General features: G+C 40.0%; 1 long non-coding RNA gene across 1 annotated transcript; it reads right to left on the bottom strand.

Annotated features, from left to right (window-relative positions):
• Positions 1-9,834: 9,834 nt before the first annotated feature.
• Positions 9,835-14,518, bottom strand: LOC137570945 (uncharacterized). The gene is made up of 3 exons (XR_011031252.1): positions 14,446-14,518; positions 14,255-14,341; positions 9,835-9,875 (listed from the first exon to the last, which is right to left on the bottom strand). It is a non-coding gene; the product is annotated as an uncharacterized lncRNA (long non-coding RNA).
• Between the last annotated feature and the right edge of the window lie 1,304 nt (positions 14,519-15,822).

Genomic DNA, 15,822 nt, shown 5'->3' with positions numbered 1-15,822 from the left:
TCCCAAGGGGAACTTATTGCGCGAGCGGAGATCCCATATGGATCCAATCGTCAAGGTTTGACTACGTTATTCCTCAAAAGAGAACTCTAAAGTTCAAAGCTCTACAGGAAGTGCCCATCCTGAGAGATAACACGCCATGGAACAAATGGGTACAGGTTTTGACACAAGACCACGCTTTGTTACAAAGGTTAATTGAACAGAACACTAAACTAAAGGTGATATTTCACCATGATCAAGGTGATCTTAAAGAGGTTGAACACAAATATAATCATGTGAGTTCCAGTCTGACCAGGTTTCTGCGGTGTTCCAGGGACACTCGGACTGGGCCTCTGCAGTTCAAAACTTCTTTCTACACCCACTGGTCCTAATGATGGGGATTACAATCATAGGCATCATTACACAGGTGAGTTTGTGTGTGAAATTACGCAAACAAATCAACATAGTTAAGAGATTGATGTATGTCAAATAAACATCTCATACGCCCATATTTCCAAGCTAAGCTACATTATACAAGGTTAGGTTTCTAGCTTTCAGCGGTACCTATGATGGAGCTGATTGTTTGAAGGTGTTTTTTTAGAAGACACCTGGCACTGCTCCGTTGCTTAACAGACAAACAAGTTTAACTTTTCCATGAACATGCAAGTTTGTAAGGAATACGCATGTGACGCAAATTCTGAGAGTTTGGTCAATAGGGACCTAGAAGTCGGGCATCCCCAGAGATCCTGGTTAAAAGGAGGCCAAGAGGTCTTGCTCTCTCTCCCAGGGATAACCACCTAAAGCAGAGAGCGTGTGTGAGCACGAGCATCAAAAAGTGAAACATAAAGAAAAGAATCATGGGTGCTGTCTGAACCAGAAGAAGAGATCTGCAGATCAAGCCTTTTTCAGGGAGGCTGTTAGAATTTAAGTATGATATGCTTGAATTGGGAGGCCTAGTAAAAGGACTTGCTCAGCAGTGTCTCCCTTTAAAGAGTATTTCCAGAAGCACTAGAGAACATTGTGCTTCTGACTACACAAGGCCGGAGGGGGACAGTGAAAAATGGCGCCTGCCGCATATGCATGTTAATGGCGCCGCATTGAAATTGACCGCTTAACGTTATTTATCGTTAATAGGCATCGATAATGGCGCATGGTAAGTTTTTTTCTTTGCATCAGTGCCCTATCTATATTTTTCGTTAGCGCCTAAATAATTTGCCTGCATTTTTCAATAGATCCTTGTCTAAAATTTTAATTTTTGTAATATAACGTTAAGACACAAAATTATAATTGTTATTTTAACGTTAATATTTGTTATTTTGCAAATAAACTTGTTATTGTTATTTACCGTTATATCCCTTGCTTTTGTGCTTTATCTATATTTTTCAATAGCGCCTTGTTCATTATTGTAATTTAACGTTATTAAAAATAGATTTTAGTTTTTATCGTTAATAATATTTATTTTACAAATAAAAATGTTATTGTTATTTACCGTTATACGCTTATTCCTATATCGCCTGTGTTCTATCGTTATTTTTCAATAGTGCCTTTTATTAAACTTTATTATTTTAAATCTTAACGACATACAATTGTAATTTATATGTTAACATGTATATATGTTAATTTATATGTTAATATTATTATACTATTTTTTACAAATAAAAGTGTGAATGTCATATGGTATTCAAGACTGGTACTCTTTTCTCATTTCATAAACCTTTTTTAATTTTTTGTATGTATGTTTCTGGGTCTACATGAAAAGGGCGCCGGTAAAAAAGGGCGCCTGGTGGAGCCCATATATATACCAACTTCGGCTACAAAAAAGGCGCCTGGTGTAGCCCATATAAACTATATATATATAAATCCTGTTTCTTAATCGCTCATGAAAAGCTGCCTGGAGTGATTTTTGTCGCGTATTACAGTTACTGCAATTGTTGAAAAATCTAAAATTAATGTGAAGGCCCAATCCGATTTTACATTGTTAATTGGTGATCTATACACAATCGCTTTTTCAATTAATATACTTTGCCAAATATCTCTCTAAAACGCTCTTGAAATAGCGTACAAACTGTTAATGGCAAACGCTACCTATTGCTGCGATAAGCCATTCCTTTGTGTAGTGTTCCACCTCACACATATGCATCCATCAGTGTTGCCTCAGTTATTACTTGAATTACATTAAAATATTTTTTATTAAAAATGTGTAATTTGTTCAAATCTTACCAACAATTTTCTGTGTCGAGGTCAGATCGGCCTTTTGTACAGTCTGTCGTTCACCTTATAAAACTTGAATTGAGTTGATCCGCCAACAGGATTGCTCATGTCTAGTCTTATTATTACAATTTTGAAGGACAGACTGTACACAGACTGTACACACACCCTATTTGACATCCAAACAATCATGTGTGTTGACTTTCAAAGGTCGGTTATTTTGTAAAAATCATATTTTTTTTACTATCATTTATGTATACAAAATCATGTATGAGTGGCACTGTAATGATTGGTGTCAGCAACACAGATTTTTTTTCTTCTTATTGGTCATCTGCAGTATCACCAATAATACAGATGCTATACCTGATTAATACATAATGTTCTACCTGATAATAATACAGATGCTATACCTGATTATGTGTTGATCTTCAGACTCACCAATAATACTCGAATATGTAGACACAGGACACCAAATGTTGTATTGTGTTCGGTGCAACAGTATTCAGAGAAGTTATCTCCCGAGAAGCCGGACATATGGACACTACTGCAGGCAAGGATTTCCTGAGGAGCATGGAATCAGACTCCACTGCATCCAGTGGACCCCTGATGTTTTTGTAACTATTTTGTAATTATTTCAGTTTTCAGCGTACAGGATGTTCGATTACACTGCGCAAATCCTCCACAAGCGTATAATATGATATAATCCAGCAAAGGTGCTATGCACCTGTAGAGGGTAATTATACCCGGTACATGGAGGTGTGGAGAACAGAGGAACCAACCCTCTGTACTGCCACAGATGCCAGATAGGAATTGTGCGAGGCGAAGCAATGCTCCACCTAACCAAAATTCGTCTACCACGCTGTCTGTCCTTCCAGCTGCTCTTTCCCCCCACCCCCCCTGTCTAAATTTGTATAATAAATTTAAACAAAACGTACCTTTTTAAGTTTCTTCTGCACCATTCAAATTCACTTTGCTGTGAGTAACATTTTTCTCTGTTCCGATACTGGTGTTTGGTTATCTACACCTCATACAGTCGTATTTGTGCTATCCATTCCATTACTTACTATTTTATTTTTTTTAATAATCTTTCATATTTGTCTTATATTTGCATGAATGCTTAACCTTCTATTAATATTTCATTATAAAGGTAACCAGAGACGTCGGAATCCTAAAAAGAAAAAAAGATTTTATACATACCTCGGGCTTCTTCCAGCCCCATAAGCCTGCATCGCTCCCACGCCGCCATCCTCCGCTTCCTGCATCCCCTGTACCGGGTCCCGTCATTTTCTGCAGACGCGGCCAAATGTCTGCAAGAGCAGGGGCTCTCTATCCTTACGCCTGCGGCTGCGTAGTATGCAGCTGCACGCGTACGGGTATGCTGGGAGCCCCTGTGATGCGGACAATTTTCCGCATGCTGACGACGACAGGCCGAAACTACCTGAACCGGTACAGCCGTATACACAGGGCCGGATTTAGGCCAAGGCCACCTAGGGCATGGCCTAGGGCACCACAGGAGGAAGGGCACCAAAGCAGCAGACTAAACTGGTGCAGCATTTGCAAGCTTGCAAATGCTGCAATGCAGAGAGGTCAGATGAGCGCCTGAATGCAGTACTCTGCTGCTTGCCGCCTGTGCAGCAGCCACCTTGCTCTCTGTGCACAATTGCATTGTGGCCGGCGGCTATGGACTTGGGCAGCATTGGAGACAGAAAGGAAGAGGAAGCTTCTGCACTGGAAACGAGTGGAAAAATTAGTGACACTGATGCGGTGTTAAGGCAAGCTGGGTACCTATACTGAAGGGGGGGGGGGGAGGAGGAGGGATTAAGGGAGTCATCTAGCTACCTATACGGGAGAGAAAGAGGGAGGGGTCATCTCTCTACCTATACTGGAGGGAAAGGGGGAGGGGTCATCTGGCTACCTGCACTAGAGGGAAGGGGGAGGGGTCATCTCGCTACCTATACTGTAGGGGGCGGCTGGTGACAGTGGCCTAGGCCAGTAAAGAGTACAAATCCAGCCCTGCGTATACAGGAAGCGGAGGAGGGTGTCGTCGGAGCGATCCGTGCGTATGGTGCTGGAGGAAGAACCTGGTATGTATAAACTCTTCTTTTTTGGGCCTTTGGTTCCCTTAAACTGTTCTATTAAATGTGTGTTTAAAAATTTGTTGTTGTTGTTGAAGTAGTTATTCTTATTCTATTGTTATCACTCATCTTTGTGTGTTTTGTTATTTTTAGTAAGAACTGCTCATCATCCCCCCTTGATCACATTTTTTGAATTGTCTCTTCTACCTTTATTTTTATTATTATTTGTTTACTCCTGTTTCCGCCTCCATTCATTTTCAAATCACTCAGCCCAGGAAAATGCTTTCAGTGTTCATCAATCCACCGTAACTATCATCAATTTCTGAGTTACTATCTAAAAATATCCTCACACCCATCTAATAAACATCAAGTATCAAATACCTCATTTACAACCCTATCTGTAGTTATAATGTTAACACTGGATCGTTCAAAACTGAGCACACCTCAATTTTTATGAAATATGTTCTGCATAGTCTAAAGTTATATAATGCTATTTAGCGCTATAAGTGTACAAAAATAGTTCAATCAGTGTGCCTTACTCTTGTAATGGTAAAGATAGTTCAAAATTGTGGGTGGGGCTGGGGGGGGGGGGGGGGGGGGTTGAGATGTACCGTACAGTGCAGTGATTAGGTATTGGTTATTATTTTTGAAATATTATAAAATAACCTTTTCCGTTTCCGCCCATCGGTTCTTCTATCCGTTTCTTAACTTTTTACGTTGTTTTGCTGTATTCCTTAAGCAGTCCAATCATCATGTGGTTATATCCCCCCGATTGGGTGTTGACGGCGTCCGTAATACAGCAATCAAAGTATGAAGTTAATTAGCCGAGGGAAGTACCGATCTCAGGCACAGGACATGTTAAACTTTTCCTTAGCACACATTCTCACCCAATGCCTATTCACTTCTCTCTCCAGCTGCCTCTGGCACCGTTTACCATATTGCCTATTCTTGTACCCTCTTGCATGTTTTATTTGCGTACCCTGCTCAAATGAAACTTTTCTTGAAAAAACAATTTTTACTTGTAATTTATTTACAATTCTCGGCATACGTTTGCCACATATTTAAATGGACGCCTTACATACACACATGTATGCCTCACTTTAATACCACTAATTACATTTTGTAAATCTTAAATACTTTTATTTTTTTATTTTATTTAACATTCATCCATATCTGATGTTTCAACTACTACTGTACACATATCTCATTGTTCTGTAGGTTTTTTTTTTTATGCTGGATACACACCATGACTTTCCGCGTCGCACGCGTCCGTCCATAGGCATCGATTCTATTATTTCAGAACATTTCCAAATGCATCTCGATGTTTTTTATGTCGAATGCCATGTTAAGTAATTGAAATCGACCTAACGACCCTTCAAAGCTTGAATCGGACATGTCTGAAATAATCGAATCTATGCGTAGCGACGGATGCATAGAATTCGGATACGCATGGTGTGTATCCAGCATTACACCTACCTCACATCCATCCTGGTATGCGTCACATTTTTAAACTTCCATTCAAAAACATTTATTTCTGATATTTTGTTACATTACAACATAAGACACTGTAGGAGGTTAATAATGACAATCTTTTTATGTACCAAGTGTATTTTATTCTTACTCTCACTTCACATTTTTATAAATAATACAAAAAACCATCAATTTTTTATTAATTTTTTTCTTTAAACTCAACCACATAACCGTTTAGAGATGTATTATTAAATGTTCATAATCACTTTGCTTAAAGTATGTATTATTTTATCATGGTCTCAAATATTAAAACAAAATTTGTTTTTCTTGTACTACGTAAGTTAGTTTTCTTTATCTAAATGTTGTCGACATGGTTTACATGTTTAGTATAACATGAAATTAGTTTTCTTCAAGTATGTCTCAGCGTCACATAATGCTACAAATTTGTTAATACTTGCGCTTTCAATTCGATTTTTGGAAATAATTAACATACCTTTGATAATGGAAGTCCATTTCTTATGTTAGGTATGAAAAGTATTGATGGATTTAATTCCAAAAAATACATAATTTGTAACAACAGCAGACCCATATATTTTTTAAATTTAATCTAAGGCAATGTTAAAGGCAATGCCGCGGAGATATTCCATGAAAGTGCGATGATTTTTAAAATGCGGTTGTTGCTGTCATTATATCTTCTTCTATTTGGAGGAGCAGGTTGTCCCCTCACAAACTGCTCCATCAGTGCATCTCGTGCTTTTTGAATCGTCCGTATTCCATCAACAAAGCGCCAAAATGTGCTGTGTTCCACCCCAAGCTCAGTACGGAGCTTGCGGTGTTCAGCTTTAACAACATTATTTGTCCGATCCCGGCCAGCGAGTGTACGCTCATACACCGACCACCAAGCTGGTTTAAAGATCGGTGTAATCTGCCTACCCTCACTGACACCAACATAGACTCGAGTAAACCACTGAAGCACTGGTTGTAGGTCTTGTCCAATTTCACATTTGAGGGCATCCGCTGCCGGTTCTAAATCTAGAACTGGGACAAAAGCCATAGCTGCTACAATGCGTGCACGTAAAGCAAACTGTGGGTCAGAAATGTATTTCTGACTTAGTCCCAAAGAATCCAATTTGCGTTTGATATTCTGCGTCAGATGAAACAAACAACCATCATTGCTGCAGGAGGGGAAGATATCTCTGACAGCATTAATGGCTGCAATTTCAAAATCCGTGGAATAGTGTTCAGAGTTTAGGTCGGGCCATAGTTGGTGGATCGCGGCAAATAATTTGTTGTAGGTGCGTCGAAGTTTGTTTGGTAATAAACAGTACATTAACGGAATCACAAAGTCTTCTCTTCTTACCACGAGCACAAACACTCAGGGCCGGATTTGTGGGCAGGCCACATAAGCCCAGGCCTAGGGCGGGGCTAGAGTTAGGGCGACATTGCAGCTTCTAAGTTAGCTGTATCATAATTGCCCTGTGTGCGGTGCTTCACTTGTGCCCTGTACCGCTGGTCTGTCTGTGAAAATTAGCATTGCTCGCCTCCCCTTGCTGACTGCACTGCATACACACAGTGGCTGACTGCACTGCATACACACAGTGGCTCACAGTGATGACTCATCACTGTGCATCGCTGACTCTAATGACTGAGCCACCACGCTGCTGATTGTCTGCAGCATAGTGTATGTAGTGCTGGGGAAGTTAGTGAAGGAGAGGTGACTTGAGCAGGGCTGTAAATCACTCACTGAATGTGCGGAGGGGCCCGCAGTCAGGCAGCGGTACAGGAACAGACATGGGTATGTGACAGATGAAAGCCCTCCTTTCACACTGACCTGTAATGGAGTCCAGTAGCTGTATAGATAAGCTGACTTGCCAGATGCTGCTGAATGTTTTGTCTCAGTCAGCCTGCCTGATTTATTACCCATCCCAGTAACTGGACATGTGTAATGGCCCATACTCATGGGCAGCAAATGTTGCCTGTCGCCAGCACACGTGAGCGTGTGGGCGACAGGCCGGTGACAGCTCCTCGCCAGGTCCCTCCGCGTACACACGCGGAAGAGGGACCAGCGGCATGACGGAAGCTGTCGCCGACGTTCCTCCTCCCCCGCCGGAAGCTCTGTGTACCTCAATGGAGGTTGCTGTCGCTAGTCCGCGTACTAGCGACAGCTGCGGCGGAGTTGCGGCGGCGACTGTCGCCAGGCGATTGAACTTTTCAATCGCCTGGCGACATCAGCAACGGGCGACAGTTCGGGGTGCGCGCCCGTTGCGGGCGACAGTTCGGGGTGCGCGCGGCCCATACGCGCGCGCCGCGTGTTGAGGCGACAAAAGTCCCTCGTGAGTATGGGCCATAACGTCTCCTTCCCTCCTCCACTCTTTTCACTTTCCTTCCTATATCATCCCCCCTCTCTTTGTTCTCTCATCTTGAGGTCTATTTCTGTCCTTTTTCTACCCTCTTCCTCATCTTGTTCCCTGTCTGTCTTAATCACTCATCATGTGCCCTCTATCCTTTCCTCCACTTTTCCTCCTCTCATTTTGACTGTCCTCAGGAACTCGCAATCTATCCCTACCATAGTCCTAAGCTTCACCATATTATGATAAAGCATTTGTATAGTGCTGACATCTTCTGCAGCACATTACAAAGTACATAGTCATGTCGCCGACTGTCCTCAAAGGAGCTCACAATCTAATTCTGCTAGTCATAGCCTAATGTCCTACCATATTATCATGTATTGATATAGCACTGACATCTTCTGCAGCACTTTACGGAGTACATAGTCATGTCACTAAATGTCCTACCGTATTATTGTTATTATTATTATTCTGTATTTATATAGCAGTGGCATCTTCTGCAGCACATTACAGAGTACATAGTCATGTCACTGACTGTCCTCAGAGGAGATCACAATCTAATCCTACCATAGTCATAGCCTAATGTCCTACAATATTATTATTATGAATTTATATAGCACTGACATCTTCTGCAGCACATTACAGAGTACATAATCATGTCACTGACTGTCCTCAGAGGAGCTCACACTCTAATCCTACCATAGTCATAGTCTAATGTCCTACCATATTATTATTATGTATTTATATAGCACTGACATCTTCTGCAGCACATTACAGAGTACATAGTCATGTCACTGACTGTCCTCAGAGGAGCTCACAATATAATCCCTGTCATAGTCTAATGTCCTATCAAATTATTATTATGTATTTATATAGCAGTGGCATCTTCTGCAGCACTTTACAGGCATGTCATTGACTGTCCCCAGAGGAGCTCACAATCTAATCCCTGTCATAGTCTAATGTCCTATCAAAATAATATGTATTTATATAGCAGTGGCATCTTCTGCAGCACTTTACAGGCATGTTACTGACTGTCCTCAGTGGAGCTCGCAATCAGTGATATAATATTTGGTTTCCATGTAGACACATGGAGGGGGGCGGTTTGTTGATTGCTGGCCTAGGGCGGTAAAAAGTACAAATCTGGCCCTGCAAACACTTGCTTGAATATGCGTGGAGTAATCTTAAACAGTCCATCTCCGTATAGGTCTTTAACTGTACGTATCCAAGAGTTGATTGTGCTCCTGGCAAAAATTAGAATCCTATGTGGATCCTCCCTGCCGGAATCATACTGCAAGAACAACTCAGACTCCTCCTCTGTCACCCAATACCTGGTATACTGTTCTGGAATTTGTAAGTCATGAACAGTAGTAGGTGCCGGAGAAGTAATTCTGAGTGCCCTGCGTACGGGCCGGATCATCTGGGTTAAATAAATCCGTGGCGGTAGTAAGCCCAACACGGCGGGAGGAACATTCCGCAATGTACTGTTTATAACAACCGATGGCACCTCCATTGTTCTTTTGGCTCTATTCTTGATGGAATTACGGACTTTAGAAACCATAATTAGTTCAGGAGTTGGTCCGTGATTATGCTCTCTGACAATTTTGATGACCTCCCCTGTGCTTACTGAAGTGTGCACCCTCCCTAAGCATTTTGGATCTGAGCATTTTCTAACACATCTCCAAAACTTTTTGGATCGGTCAAGGTTGATTCTGTCAAAAAAGTATAGAAATCCGTTATGTGCTAGTTTGTCTCCTCCTTTGTTACTAATCACCCATGATGAGTCACCTTCAGTATTGTCCTGCCAAAAAAAAGGAAAGTTTGAAATATCTGTAATTATTTTATACTGTACAATTATTTTCATACCTGAAATAATAACTTTGGAAAATTTACCTACAAATTTGTAGATTGTTGTTTATATACCTTTACAGTACTGTTCCTTACTTGCAAATTTCAATTATCATTAAAGGGGTTCTTCCGCGAATGAGGAAAAAAAATCAAAATGGTTTATGCATAATCTATTAAAAATCCTTCTAAAATAGTGTGAAAAGTTTTTTAAAAAAATGAATGGTTTCACCAATACAACATGTAATGTATACAGTAACGGCTGAGGTGACTGTGAGGCTAATCCATTTGTTAGGGGTGGTTTTTTTGTTACTGTCATTTCACAAGCTGCTCCCTACCTAGTTTTCATTGCTGTAATGCAGGGCTATGATGAAGTGCTGTGCAATGGCAGTTACAGCTGAATAACGGCTGTGCTGCTCTGTAGTTTCTGCTTGTACTTCCTTACAGAGCTGACCCCCCTCCCCCCCCTCTCTGTACTGTACTGTACTGAACTGTAGCTCAGGCAGCTAACTTGCCGTGCAATGGATAGGAAGTCCTCTGCACAGACGCTGAAGTCTGGTTGCCCGGCAACGAGGTAAACACGTGATTTGCTCCGAAGAGCTGCCCGACCTCTGCCTACAGGGAGAGGCGGGGGGAGGGGGGTCAGCTCTGTGAGGAAGTACAAGCAGAAACTACAGAGCAGCACAGCCGTTATTTTAATAGCTGTAACTGCCATTGCACAGCACTTCATCATAGCCCTGCATTACAGCAATGAAAACTAGGTAGGGAGCAGCTTATGAAGTGAAAGTAACAAAAAAAACACCCCTAACAAATGGATTAGCCTCACAGTCCCGTCAGCCGTCACTGTATACATTACATGTTGTATTGGTGAAACCATTCATTTTTTTGAAAAAATTTTCACACTATTTTAGAAGGATTTTTAATAGAACATGCATAAACCATTTTGATTTTTTTTCCTCATTCGCGGAAGAACCCCTTTAAATGTACAATCTTCTTTTTATTACCTACATATATAGTATTCCACGCATGCAATTACTTTCCATTCCACAATTATACTTATTTAAACTAATAACCATTCTTATGATTTAGAAATTAACAATTTTTTTGGGGATGTATGCAGGAATACATTATTAACTGTTATGTTTTTAGTTGTACTTTGATGTATATTGTCCAGTTTTATTTTCTCCAAAATATTTCTATGCGAACACTAGTATGTTCCTGTTTCTCATTTGATCCCCAGAAGATGTTAAACATTTTCCCCATATTGCTCCCTATACCGAGCCTAATGAAAGGTGGACATGGCGTAAAACGCAGGTTGAAAGGTAGCATGGCGTAAAACGCAGGTTGAAATTTGGAGATAGCCGGCATGCCGCTCCCTGTTGCGGCGTTATCTCCGCTATGCTTTACAGATACCCTGCCCATCTTACTGGTGGTTATGTCAGTGGTGTTTATGTTGATTTTGGTATCATCTGTATACAGATCATAGTTAAAACCAATGGAGGAGATCACTAATCCAATGGAGGATGTGGATATGGATCACACTAATTTCCCAAGTCCCGAACCTTGGTGTCCTGCCAATTTGAGGTTCTTTCTGTTGGACGACGAATCATTAAAGAAGTACGTGAATGAGCGTTTGTAAAGTTAGGAAGAAAGCCATGTCAGGGTTAAATTCAGAATCCACATGTATTGGAGGCACTGGTGGAGTAGGGTATGATCTACTGTTACAAAAGCTGATTAAAGGTCAATGAGTAGGAGAATGTATTATTTACCTTCAGCTTTAGCTAATGCAAGGTCATTTACCACTTATGCTCGAGCAGTTTCTGTTCATTGTGCAGGCCCAAATCCAGATTTAATTTTGTCTAATAGTGATTTTGCATTGAGGTACTGGATCAGGTGTTTGTGAACCTATACACTCAATGAGTTATTATGCAAAGGTAAGGAGGGAGATTTTTTGGTGTTTGAATGTTAGCGATTGGTCGAGGCAGGGTTTCGTTAGCAGGTGCATTACTGTTCCCTGCTACAATTCATAGTGGAATGTGTCTATGGATAGTAATAGGTTAAGCAGTGTACTGAGGACTGCACACAGATCCATGAAGAACGGTTGAAGTACATCATAATGGATATGGTCAAGGGGGGAGGTAGTGTTATGTGAAGTCTGCATTAAGTGGTTGACTTCCTCAGCAGTAGTAGGAGTGAAGGAGGTGAGTTTAATATAGGGTGGATTAGTAGTTTCTTGTGAGCGTGTAGGAGGTGAATAATGAAGCTTTTTTTATTTCATGAGGGATGGAGAATATTTTTTGGGTGAATTGGTTGTCTAAATATGTTCTAGAGACGGACTAATCATAATGTTGTTGTTTTGGTTTATCCATGTAGTTGAACATTACAAAAAGATGAGTGGTTGTGGATGCTTGTGCTAAGACCATCCAGTATTTTTTTTCAAATGCATATATAGAAATATACCAATAGACATGTTACCCTATATAGGGCGGTGGATAAATGTGCACTGCTATGCTACAACATCATGTTGCTGACAATTCCCCAAAAAATGTTCTTACTCAATTACACACATTGGGCCTGATTCACAAAGCGGTGCAAAGTGTTTGCACGCCTGTGAAAAGCCCTTTATCACGCCTAAAGTTAGTTTAGGCGTGATAAAATGAAACTCGCGCAAAATTCCGCACGCAAAGTTTTGCGCGCGCAATCACCCGGCGCATGGTGCAGTTTGCGCGATGTGCCCATTAAACCCTATGGGCTCTGCGCGCGGAATTGCCCATTAAACCCTATGGGACTTTGCGCGCGATAAAGAGCAAAAGCGGTGCTAACTCAGCAGTGCACGGCTTATCACGCCTAAAGTCTTTTAGGCGTGATAACTGAGTTATCACCGCTTTGTGAATCAGGCCCATTGTGTTTGTTGCATTTCTTTTTAGTGCATTTATACGCTATAACTATACAGTATGTAACAAGCATACTGTTAGTGCACCATAATTACATAGTTAGTGTAATGCATTTTCATGATCTAATACTGTCCGAATAATTTTGTCATAGTAGTATTCAACTACATGTATGGCTGACTATCCATTAATACCAATTTTATTGTATAAGTTACGGCTATAACCAGCATTTTTTGCACTTCTAGTTCTGTCCGGCCAATTCTGGTTCAGGCCGGCCAATGTTTGACCTGGCCACTGTGCTGCGGGCAATGTGAGAAATTTAATAATTCCTGTCACCTTAATTTATTTTCTGTCTGCAGCGTAGCGGGCTAATGTATCAAATCTTACATAATTTAATTAAATTAAGCCGGCAGAAATTAAGCCGCATGCTTTTGCTCTGCCTCTCTCTCTCCTCCACCCGGGTATCGCTCCTTCTCTTACGGGCGTATCCTGTAGGGGTACATGCGTGTCACCCAGAGTCGTTCGTCGCGGCAGAAGAGCAGAGCGTGGAGGCTGCAGACATTGCTTCCGCCAGCACTCACTATGCAAGAAGGGCAGGATTCCTGTCCGCAAACTAACAATATGGCGTGACACGCGTGGCACAACTCCCCCCCTCCACCCATCTGGCCATAAGAGAAGGAGAGAAAGGTGGACGATAGAGTTGCAGAGAAAAAGCTGGCAGGTCCATCTCTTACATTAGCGCCGGATTTATTTTGTTAACTTAACAACACTGTGAATCTTTTTAACGCTGTGCTGCGTCCAGAAGATACATTAACGGTACAGGAAATAATCCATTTCTCACATATATTGTCTTTAGTGCAGCGGCCATTTCCCAAATTGACAGGACAGAACCCGAAGTGGCCGGTTAGAAATAGAAGTGACCGAACTTTGGGTTCTGTTCCTAACATATACAGATTTCTATTAAGCATAGTAACGTACATATCTCATTTCTATAACTTATTTAAAGTTCCAAACAAGGTGTACTTTCTTAGTACTACATATTTTTTATGTATTTTACATTTGAAGATGTTATGATATATAGTAATATGTCCATCCCAAAAATATATTCTAAATATTTTTAAAATATTGTTTTTCAAACAATTCTCAAAGATTGATTATATTAAAATGTACATAACAAAACTACATTCAAAGCACGGTTACATAGATTGTAACATGCAGAAAACTATTGTACGTTATTTGACTTACTACATAGCTGTAGTTGTGATATCTTATAATTACTGTTAATTGTTAGTTATTATTCATGTTCTATCAACGAAATAGCACCATCTAGTGGTATAATGTTTAAATGATCTTAATAGTGTCATGTACATTTTCATTTTTCAAATTTTTAACAGAGGCACAATGTAAATTTATATTTTTATACATGTAATTTTTAAGAACTGACCGTCATTTTTACTTTTCTGTGACATGCAAAGGAGCTTAGGCTGTTTACTGAAAAATGACTTGCACAGTAATGGATTTCACACTTTGCCTATGAAAAAAGTATGTTTCATTATTAATATGTAATTTATTTGTAAATTTTTGTATACTTCATGAAATGATTAATGCATGATTTACATTTCTCTTAATACTTACTAAAAATATGGGTGATTTTATACGATGCAGTGTTTGAAGATGGATATAGATGTTAGAAGCATCGGACAGGAACTGGAAGCACAATATTTCAATGTAATGTTTCTGTGGAAACAAGATTCAATACTGTCTAATATGTATTTATTCAAAAATTATACTTTACAATGTAAGGAACATTATTTGTATTGACATATACTATTTTATTTTATACATAATGCAACCTCTAAAAATCTTTTAAACACTGTTTGTGGTTTTATAATTAAACAACCGAAACTCCTCCATTCTCACCTCATTCTTCGTACTGTATTACAAATTTAAATTGAGTAAGTACAACAATCCGAAGAAGACACCCGTTCAAACAGCGGTTTGAATTCAGTAGTATGTACTCCGTTTGTAAATTATTTCTGTCGCATAACGACCATATGAAATGCATGATGTTCCTTACTCCATCTTTTAATTGGATGCATGTGGGCTCCAATATACTAATTAACACAAGATAATAAATCATACAATCTCTCCACCTGCACACGGATGGGAAAAATATTAAGCATTAACGTTTCACACTATACTTTTAATTCCTCTTCTGCACGTAGACCTATTTAAAAAGTTGCTGTTCTCAACGAACTATGATCTTCTACCTTTTCACCTTTCCCAACTCTACTCCCAGAGTTCGGTACACATTTCTCTAATTTGGTACACATTTCTTTCTGATCTTCACTTTCTTTTATCCGCTGTAAAAACTGTATTCAATTTTTTTTTTATTTTTTTTTTAATTATTCAAGTGTCACAATATACAATTTCTGCCTTAGTCCTAAAGTTTATCTTCACCTTTATCTTCACCTAAACTTATAAAATAAATAAAAAAAAAATGGCTTTAATAAGACTCCTGCAGTCGTCCTGTGCACGGCCAGGTCAGCCAGTGTACTCCGTCCCACCTCCGATGCTTACTGCATTTTTCTTCACTCTTTCACTCTTCCTTATGCAACGCGTTATCTTCTTCCGCATTATCAAATATGTGACTTGCGGAAAATAAATTCTTGATGAAACACTGTACATTCTGTGTTTCGTTACATGGAAGAGCTTAACGCCAATGTACGGTGGGTCATTCAGAAGAATCTGAAGCGTTGCAGAAGGAAGGCAGATAGTAGTACGAAAATACAAAGTAAGTGGCATGGGGGAACAGAGGACACTGCATGAGCTTTGCGTGACCAGCAGCACTACTGCAGGATGAAATAGAAAACTATAGGTAATTTAAATTTTAATTTTTTTCCTGTTTTTATGGACCACAGACAAGCTTCATGTTCAAAACCTCAGCGATTACAAAAACATAGATCCAATTGTCACACATTTAATTGAATATTTCTTGTGTACAATCATAAT

The sequence above is a fragment of the Hyperolius riggenbachi genome, chromosome 4 (assembly GCF_040937935.1).
Source record: "Hyperolius riggenbachi isolate aHypRig1 chromosome 4, aHypRig1.pri, whole genome shotgun sequence".
NCBI lineage: Eukaryota > Metazoa > Chordata > Amphibia > Anura > Hyperoliidae > Hyperolius > Hyperolius riggenbachi.
This window is presented reverse-complemented; position numbering and strand designations above follow the sequence as displayed.